The sequence below is a fragment of the Carex rostrata genome, chromosome 15 (assembly GCF_964058835.1).
Source record: "Carex rostrata chromosome 15, lpCarRost1.2, whole genome shotgun sequence".
NCBI classification, from domain to species: domain Eukaryota; kingdom Viridiplantae; phylum Streptophyta; class Magnoliopsida; order Poales; family Cyperaceae; genus Carex; species Carex rostrata.
Window position 1 is genome coordinate 69,537 of NC_135932.1, and position 11,338 is coordinate 80,874.

Genomic DNA, 11,338 nt, shown 5'->3' on the forward strand with positions numbered 1-11,338 from the left:
TTCAAAATCCAAACGGTCGATCCGAACCGTTCATCTTGTTCTCCATATTAATATGTGTTTGGAGACCAAATTTTACATTTTTTGGAAATTTTTTACTATTTTTTTATATAGGTAAAAAATCAGTTGATCTAAAAAATTCTGCACCATTCAGATATTTGATTTTCTACCTATCTAAAAAAATAGTAAAAAATTTTCAAAAAATGTAAAATTTGGTCTCCAAACACATATTAATATGGAGAACAAGATGAACGGTTCGGATCGACTGTTTAGATTTTAAAAACTTGAATATTGAGCCGTAGCACCATAGGTCTCTATAAAACCCATAGCACCTAAGCCCGAAATTTTTATAAATGCCCAAAAAATATATTAAATTATCAAATCTGCCCACACTTTGGATGGATTTCGATTTGTACCCCTTCCGGTTACTGAGTAATCGAATTTGAATCAATTTTCCGGTTACTGGGTGCCCGGATATAGAGAATTTGTTGGGTTATTGGGTAAGCGGAAAGAGACCAAATGTTGGGTTACTGGGTAAGCGGAAAGAAGGTTGGGTTACTGATCACTAACCGGAAAGAGTGTTTTTTTTCCAAAATTCTCACTCTTTTGGCACTATTTTGTCGGTGAGGCAGAAAAATAGAGGAAGACACTACCCGATTTATCTATATATATTCACATCTCGTATCACACTCAGACGGTGAGAGGAAGAAAGACAATCAGAGAGAAAGAAAGAGGAAAAAGAAAAGGAAAAGGTAATTTTATTATTATTATTATTTTATTTATTTATTTTATTTTTTATATTTTTATGATAAGATAGTTGTTTTTAATATTTTACATAGTTTATTATTGATTTATATAATATTTTATATTTTATTTAATTATAATTATGTTTTTAACATACATATAATAAAATATAGATTATTTTATATTACCATCTGTATATTATTTTTCTACTATCGTTAACGTTTTTATAAAGCATAAAACACAAAATAAATGAAAACAATTAAATAGAGTATTTGTGAAGAAAAAAATTCAAGTTTTTTTTCTCAATTATCATTTTCATTCATGTTATTATCATTCATTCTTCTTTTTTTATTAAACAAAGAATATAATGCAAAATGTATATTTCTACAAAGAAAAAAACCAAATTTAAGGTAGTAAGAATATAAATCAAAATTTTTATAAAAAACCATAAAAAAAATGAAATTACGAAATCTACTCAATTTTTGAATGTATTAAGGAAATATTCAAATAGAGAAAGTAGAGCAAATTTTGTTTTTATAAATAATTTATAAATTATTTAATTTACGAAATTATGCTGTACTTATAGAATTATTATTTCTTTAAATTGTAGTTTGTTATTCAGACCAATCAAAACAAAAAAATGACCGCCATCTGTGTGAGAATTTTTGTTGGAGGAGAAATCTTGTACAACGATGACGGGGTTCAATTGGTTATAACCGTAAACCATAACTTTGATTATCTCCAGAATGAGATTTATAAATTGGTTAAATATACAGTTAGTGAAGCAAATATGGAAATCCAAGTTAGGTTTAACATGTCTATTGATGGGCAACGTGACTATCAATTAGTACCAATAACAAACTGTCGCACCCCGCAGCCACGAGTCGCAACAGTCCCCCGCCGTAAGCATACAACGCCGTGTATGCTTACAAGGCAATTCACAGTTCAAGCAAAACAACAAGCAATATAAACAGGTTTCTAATATATAATCAGAGTACACAGTCTGGACATAAAATAGTACAACAAAAGTATCACATCCGGATACCAACCATGAGGCCTACCCTAAATCTACACAACAAAACATATCTAGGGTCATGAAGTGGTAAGCTCCTAAGGCCTACTACTCTCGTGCCTCTCCGGAATCAGTCGCACCAGTACCTGTAAAGTAACCCGAAGGGTGGGGGTGAGAATAAAATTCTCAGTGCGAATTTGCCACAGTTTAGACTATTGGACTTGCAATCAGACTCTATATTCAAAAATGAAACCCAAACCATAACAGTTCAAACAGATATATATTCATAAATAACAGAATGCCAATGCTCGACAACAATTAATCAAACTGCATCATAGTTTACAGAATTTCCAAGATGAATTTCAAACACAACACATATTTGGCTTAACTCGACTCATTAGGACTTGTAGCAACTACAGATGTTCTTTCGAGCTGGACCCTTTATCAAACTCACATCTGTAGGGTTACTGACACCTACAGATGGCCCACCGAGCTGGACCCTTTATCTGAGACCCATCTGCAATTGCTTGGCTTAACAGTTGTTAAGGTCTGATTCAAGTCACATAAAGAAAATCCTCTTTAGAATCGTTTCCAATATTCGCAATATTCAATTGACCGTCCAAATGCATTAACACGTAGGAGAATGCCACCGAGCCATAGACGTTACACATGTCACCCACGATTCCAATTCACACATCATAACACAATCACCCTCCCTCGTCCCAACCGGTACTGGGAAACATTGAGGGCCGTTCACCTAAGGCCATTTAGGATCCTGGGAATCAAAGCCAGCATACAGCCCGACTTTGCAAATTCATTGGATCCAAGTGCTTAACTTCGTAAATCCATTCACATACATATCAAATCGTGGTGACTTTCAATCAAATCAGATCATAATAGATCGACACAACCTACAACCATACCAGCATGCAAATCACTCAAGTCATATCAATTCGAGTTTAATTTGATTGGGCTATGCAAATGCTTTACTCAATTCAATGATGCAATCAATGATATTCAACATGACAAACGAATACACAGTTTAATTCCTGAAAATAAAGTATCAAACAAGTCCAAGAATCCCGCACCTGGTTACGACGAGCGTACCGCTTAGTTAAGGATCGGGCGTCTCGAATTGCCTCGCAACGTCTTGCTCGATCGAGCCTACACCTATATTACGCGTATACTAGGTTTAACATTGGTTCATGATCGAGGAGTTTACTCGAGTTGTATTAGGGCTCATACCTTAACTAATCTCCTATCCTTTGGTACCAATTCGTTCGGTTCATTATCTCTTACCAAAATCCTCTAAAACCTCACACAATCTCATCTAGGTCCTCTGGACCTTACAAACTCTCAATTGGGTAACAATTCACTTACTAGTTCACCAATTTGGTTCTCGTGACAATTCGATTTACCGTTTGGTTAAACCCCAATTTGGTCAAATCTCAAATCTGCCGTTAAATGTTCTAGAAATTCAAGATCAAGGGGTAACCTTACCGATTATAAGTTTAATCGGTCGGATTAAACGAGTCAATTCACGATTATGCTCAAGTTAGGTTTTGGCACGAAACCCTAGAAATCAAAATCCACAAATCGGAAGGAAATCGGGAAAAAGATTGACAAATAAACAAGCAAGGAGTGTAGAGGAACTAATCCTCGAGCAATTCGAACACAAATCTCGAGTTTAAAACGAAAATCTGAGAAATCGAAAAAATTCGAGGTTTCGAAAGAGAGAAGGAGAGAAAGGAATACCAAATCGGAGAGTTAGGAGAGATTCACGGCAGCTTACTCGGTTCCAACTTCGATTTCTCGCAACAATCGGGGCTTGAGCGGGAAAGGAAGCTCTCACGCTCGTTTTCTTCTCTCTTGGGCGAAAATCACATAAAAATGGGGAAAGAAATGAAGTGGGAGAGAGAGAAGGTTCGATTTGAGTTTTAGGGTTAAGAATACCCTGAGTGCGGACGCACTCAATTCAGTGCGGGTCGGCCACCCGCACTCAGCACTTGGAACATTTTTCAGCATTTGAAAACACACAGAAATATACACGAGTGCGGACGCATTTTCAGTGCGGGTCGATCACCCGCACTCAATACTTGGCAGAATTTCGGCAGCTTGAAAACACAGAAAAGAATACTCCAGTGCGGACGCACTCAGTCCAGTGCGGACGCACTCAGTACTTAGTCAAATTTTCATAAAAACGGCACTGAACAAAGGAAATGTCTGAGCGTAATGCGGACGCACTCAATTTCAATGCGGGTCGGTCACCCGCACTCAGTACTTAGACGGATTTTGGAAAGAAATTCAATCAACACAGAAGAATACTCCAGTGCGGACGCACTGAGAAGAAATTCAGAAAACAACTAAGGAAAACAGAATCCAGTGCGGGTCAGTCACCCGCACTCACCACCAGTGCGGACGCACTGGACCTATAAAGGTTCAGAACTTCGAAATTTCGACGCGGTTTCGATTCATACTTAATTTACTTATTTAGGGGAACCTTAATTAAGGTTTAAACTTCCATTTTGTTAGCACGATTTTCGATTTTTGCCTTTAAATCATTAAAAATTAATTGTAAAAGTTTCGTAACGTAACACAAACCAACAATCGTTCGAAATAATTTTAGGAATTGTGGCGTATTTAACACAAAGGTTACTGGTTCTAGAGTTATTTGTAGAATTGGAACCGAACCATACCGGTTTTAATTTCCAATTAAATATGAACAGTCAGATCCCTAAAACTCGATCCCGACCCAGTACCAGTCAGAACCCTGAACCCATAACTCAATCCCGACCCAGTACCAGTCGAAAGCCTGAACCCATCAATCCTGACCCAGTACTGGTTGAAACCCTGAACCCACAACTCGATCCCGACCCAGTACTAGTCAGTGTTGGGGTTTTCCGGTGCTGTAACCAAAACCCGTTTAGGCTTAAGCTGCGGAATGACCGTAGAACAAAAATTTCTACAGCCAACTTAAGCTCAGGATTAAACGGGGTATGTCAGGAAACTTTCCAAGGCGGTCCACCTTCAGTATTCCTTTGGCATCAAAACCCAATTTAATCCTTTTACAGATCTACTCCATGATTGATTTCTAAAACTTTAATCTACTTACCAATTAAATAGATTAATATAGCATATTTATACCTTGTTTCCAAATCACAGTTGGAATGCAGATTGAGCGAGTAGAGCCTCACCAGGGAAGGAATCGACTCGGAGTATCACACGTGTGATACCTCTATCGGTTATCCACCAGGACTAACTGGAGAGCGGTTTATTTCTTCTACCAGAAATACCGTAAACCGCGGAATTATGCAAAAACACTATTCACGGGAAAAAGACGAAAACCCGTAAACACGAATTTTCGGTTGCTCAGTTTCATCAATATGCAAAACTGACATACCGCGAAATTTGGTAAAACACTATTCATCGATCCCGTAAATATACTTCACAACAACTCGCAAGATTATACGTCAACTACGTATAACTTTCTTTTCTCAACTAAAATACTATTTGGGAGAGAAACCGAGAAAGAGAGAAAATACCGATCCGTTTCGACACGAAACGGTATGAGTGAATTAGCGATTTTTCTCTCTACCCCTCCACCCCTATTTATAGGGTTTAGGGTCGGTTGCCAAAATACCAAAATGCCCTCCAAGTTCGGCCTATTTACAAGATATGTCATTGAATGGATAAGGATGACATGTCATGTGGATAAGATCGATGACGTGTCATCTGGATAGGATCGATGACATGTCATGCGGATAAGGACGAATCTGAAAAGACCCGAATGCCCTCGGCCCGAACACAAATAATGCTCGTATAATTATTCTGAACAATTATATATATTTTTCTTGCGGTTGTTTGTTTCGGTATCGATGACGTGTCATCTGGATAGGATCGATGACATGTCATGCGGATAAGGACGAATCTGAAAAGACCCGAATGCCCTCAGCCCGAATACAAATAATATTCGTATAATTATTCTGAATAATTATATATATTTTTCTTGCGGTTGTTGTTTCGGTAATTTATACAACGTGTCCTGCACATTTATAAATTAACCGGTTAACTTTTATACAACGTGTCACACACGTTTATAAATTAACCAATGTTTTTGCTTGTTATTTTTACATAACATTGATAATTTAATTATAACGCGTATAATTAATTATAACCATCTTACTATTGATCATAACCAATTTATAATCAATCACAATAAGATTCTCCGATTAACTCCTATATGGTGTGACCCAATAGGATCTGTGTTATGTTGGTAAACAGAGTTAAAACTGTTTTAACTTCTATAATCATGAGCGGCATCTGGCAACACATCACGACCATCCAATTACACAGATCATGCTGTACAGTACAATATCACGATCCAGTAAACAATTTACTTTTGTCTGTTCTTCTGTCTCATAGCTATCAGATTAGTTTCAAGGTAGATGTGTGTCATCCTTGCTAACTGAATCTTTTCTTGATCTTGAGCATATTATCAAATATAATTACTCTTGTAATTATACCGCTAGCAGATAATCTTACTCTATCAAGGGGCCCAGTGATGCTATAGCTCGTATAGAGATACGAGGGACAAATAGTATTCTTGGTAAACCATCACTACCTCAGCTAAGCCATGTATACCGAAGAGCTACCGTTATAACTGCATTTTACCGACAGCGTTTGATAACAATCACACATATACATTTCTTAGTAGGAAAGATGAATACCTCATACTATAGAACTTGACACTGAATGAAAACATAAATGACACGAACACAATTCTATTTAATGTTTCATTCGGGGTCTGTCAAATACCATGTTCCTAGAACATGTATCTATGTGATTAAAATGACATCTCGTGTCAGGTGGTTTGTAAAACTTAACCATCTTTTAATCCACATACTAACCTTATCGCGGTAATTAGTGTTCCTGCTAATTTCCTTGGTCGGTGACTTTTTAAGAGTATATATTATCTCTATTATGGAGTTTCACAATTTCAGTCATGAACTCGAAATGATCCATAAATTCAATAATACTCAAGGCAACAAAATGATATTAATCATCCAATTCATGAACAAAGCTTTATGATAAATTATCGTATTATTGACTTCTAGATTATTACACTAACAGTCAGGTCCGTATACCGATACCGGTTCCAGATTATCCGCCACCTGTGGATGCGATTGATGATGACAGTTTGGAGAGCGGGGATGAGATGCTCTCAGATGAGTCATCAGGTTCCGACAATGATGTTGGACCAATCATAGAGTCACAATCACAGTCCCGTGAAGCACGTTACCCGATAACTGGTCGGGAAGATATGAGACATCCGGTTGATAGTTTCAATGACATATCCAGTTTTCGGCCTGCGGATGTTGATTTTTTTGGCAGCTCAATGAGAACATTTGATAATCCATTAGCCAAGGGCCAAGTGTTTGAGTCGAAAGCGGCTCTAAGGGTGGCAATAAATGAGTTTCATATCCGTAACAATCGTGAATGTTTGGTTTCTAAAAGCGAAACTAAACGTTTAACTATAAAGTCACGAAAAAAGGAAATAAGTACATGTTTACCTCCTCAGAAGCCAGAGACACCCTATGATGGCTGTGAGGTATCCACAACAGATCACTAAAATTATTACGCTCCCTCTCTACTTGATCATTGATTTCGTCTACCATACTACAAAATTAGTTTGAAATTAATTCATTGTTTTCCAAATTTTTAAACTAATCTAAACTGTTTAAATTTTTTTATAATTTTTTCTAAATCATTTTAAACTACCTAAATTATTCTAAACCGTTTCGGAATAAATTTGTAATTTTCTAAACTATTTTACACAATTTTGAAAATTTCTAAATTATTCGTGCACCAATTTGGCCGAAATTTTTATAAATACCCAAAAAAATAACAAAATTACCAAATCTATCCACTTTTCGAAATCCATTCAATTTTTGGGTATATTTCATAATTTAATATTTTTTTGGGTACTTATAAAAATTTCGGCCAATTTGGTATTGTCTAAATTATTCTACACCATTTTTAAACTTTCTAAATTATCCGGACACCATTTTGAAATTACCTAAATTATTCTAAACCATTTCGGAACTATTTTTTAATTAAATTATATATCCTACTAAATAGGAAATTTGATAAAAATAAAGAATATCAAAAGAGAACGGAAGACAGAAAGGAAAAAAAAAAAGTAATTTAGTAGCATAGATAATTTAATTACAAAATATATCAAATAAATATATACATAAAAATAGTTATGTATCTAATATCACTAAATATGAAAAACATTGTATAAATATATACATAAAATATTAAAAACTATGTAAAATATATACATAAAATATACCCATTATTTTCAAAACATAAATATGTACATAAAATATTGTATAAATCAATACTATCATATATTATTAATGATAAACTATGTAAAATATTAAAAAATTAATTTTAATATAAATATAAAATATAAAATAAATCAAAATTATAATAACAACAAAATTTCCGAACATATAAAAAAACCAAGCCTTCCGTTAACGACAAAATTTTTCAACTTGTACAAAACATTTTTAATTAAAATAATTTGTTTCCACTTCTAATTAAAATTCTACCGAAATAGAAGTTGAAAAATGTTTTCTTTTTGAAAAATTTGAAAACAAATTAATATTCTAAATAATCTAAACAAATTAATATTCTAAATCAAGCTTTTCCGGTTATTGAAGTACCTTCTAATTTGTTTCTACTTTGAACTAATAATCTAAACAATCTAAACAATCTAAACAATCTAAACAATATTCCAAACAATTCTAATCAATATTCTAAACAATTCTAATATTCTATAAATAAAAAATTAAAGATTAACAGAAAAAAAAAAAACCTGATGCCGGCTTCTCTTCCTCTTCTCTTCTCTGCGCGGACCACACACCCTGCTTTTGCCCCTGTTTTTCCTACCCTACCTTCCTTGGTAAATTCTGAAGAAAACTATGGCAACAGTGAAGTGACTCAATTTTATTTGGCACCTCTGTCTCTCACAGACCAACAGTGGCAAAATCACGGACCAAACAAAAAAAACACTCTTTCCGCTTACCCAGTAACCCAACCTTCTTTCCGCTTACCCAGTAACCCAACATTTGGTCTCTTTCCGCTTACCCAATAACCCAACAAATTCTCTATATCCGGGCACCCAATAACCGGAAAATTGATTCAAATCCAGTTACCCATTAACCAGAAGGGGTACAAATCAAAATCCATCCAAAGTGTGGGCAGATTTGATAATTTAATATATTTTTGGGCATTTATAAAAATTTCGGCACCTAAGCCTTACCCTAAAATAAATTAATTTTCATTTCCGTCTTATTTCTTGTTTGGTTGATTAAAATTTAGAAGGTTAATGAGAAATTTGGTGATTATTGTAGGTTTGTGACAAAAACCTTGTATGAGAATTATATTGGTAAAATATATGATTGAACATTTGTGTTTATTTTTTCTAAAAATATTTGTAACAAAATTTATTTCCATCCGTTACACTCCAAATTTGAAAGGAAACCAATTCTATTAATTACAATAATACAAGGTTAATTCTTTCATAACCTGTAACCTTCATTTTTGACATAATTTGGTCAACCAAACATGATTCAACAGAAAAATTTATTTTCTTTCCATTCCCTCCCTTCCTCTACTCTCCATCCAAACAAGGTGTAAATCTCTTTATTGGACACAAATGATAATTAATTTTTTAGCTTTAATTATGTTCACTAATTTGCCATAAGTGATGGTTTACCTTTGCCATCATGGTGCGGACAACCTTTTTATGGATGCCTTTTCCCTGGTTTATATGCAAGTATCTATTTTAATGAAATTGTCTTTTATGGTAAAAAGAGCATTATAGTCCGCTTTTGGATTCCAATTTGAAAAAGAAACCTCCACCGTATTATGTTGCCTATCTACAGTGGCGCAGCCACATATAGTCCATATGGCTCATTTTTTTTTAATATACTTCTATTTAATATATATTTTACATAAATAAAAACTATACTTAGTTAATTAAGATAAAAATTGTAAAATTATCTTTTATCCTATTTTTTTTTCTGAAGTATGCTTATTTATATATTTCTTTCAGAAAAAATTATATAAATATACTTAAAATTAAAAATTATTATAATATTACTAATATCATACCCGTACGTTGCAACGGAGACATATTATAAGAAAAAAAATATCAAAGAAAATAATAATAATTATTCAAAAATTAAGGCACATGTTAATAGAAAATTTATATGATGTTGTATTTTTAATTAACTTTAATCGTGATATCTGATAACAATTTGATGATGTGATGATTTTTTATTTTTAAGTACCAATGATATCAAATAATAGCTCGATTGGAATCTAATATCAAATATCATACAACAATTCAATATCAACATATAATATGATATCAAAAAACATAAATAAAAAGTGTTATCGTGTGTATGTATAGGATACACACACACACACACATATTATAAGAGAAATATATATTCACACACATGTTTCAATTTATATTATTCTTTGTTTCCAATTTATATTCTTCTTCTTCTTTGTTTCCAATTTAGAATACACACACACACACACACATTAATATATTCTATATTGGAAATATATTCTAAATTGCCTACAACAATATGTATAGAAACAAAGAAAGAGAAATAAAAAAATAAAAAAAAATGATTTCCATTGTGATCCGTATAGAAACGAAGAAGAAGTAAGGAAACAAAGAATAAAAAAATGGAAGGTGGAGTTTTCTCAATTGAAGAGGAGAAATATGAAAACAAAGAAATAAGGAAACAGATAAATATATCGCTAAATTTTAGAGTTTGTTCAATTTTAATTGTAACGTATCGTGTGGCAGAACATGTGGTGAGTATGTTTTTAACTAAATTTAGACTTCTATACATAAAACAGATGCATTTAATCTAAAGAATACAAATTATGTAATTGGAGGGCTGAGATCAAATCCGAAGTTTTATCTTTCAATCGTAGCCGTTTGCAGATCGGACACCCAACGTGCTTAATAATAGAATGGAGAAATGGAGATATCTCGTCCTAAAATTTCGTTTGACCCGCTCCGTCCCTGGCTATTTACTTTTTGGTGGGAGAATATGTCAGTAATTACAGCTGTGTGTTAATTAATTAGAAATGCGGGTCGTAGCTAGGATTCATGCAGTTTTGTTCTACATCTCTATATATGTTTCTTTTTATTCTTTGAAGAAATTTTGCACAACAAAATGATGTTCGTCGTTTTAGTAGTATTTTCAATTTGCATACGTCTCATCTGCGGTCAATTAATGAGGTAATTCTTTTATATGTGCCTATTCACCTCCATAATCAGGGAGGGATTCAGGGACAACATTTATTGGTGTCAACATCAAATTAACATCCTTGCCGCCTTAACTTGCCGGTACCGTAAAACGGAATCTTTTAGTACCGCTCAATAAACATGGCACAGGGAATCCAAGTTGGAGAATTTATTTTATCTGATGTATCTCAAAATTTCAGATCTGTTTTGGCACAAATATTAGAGAATTCGTGTATTCTACC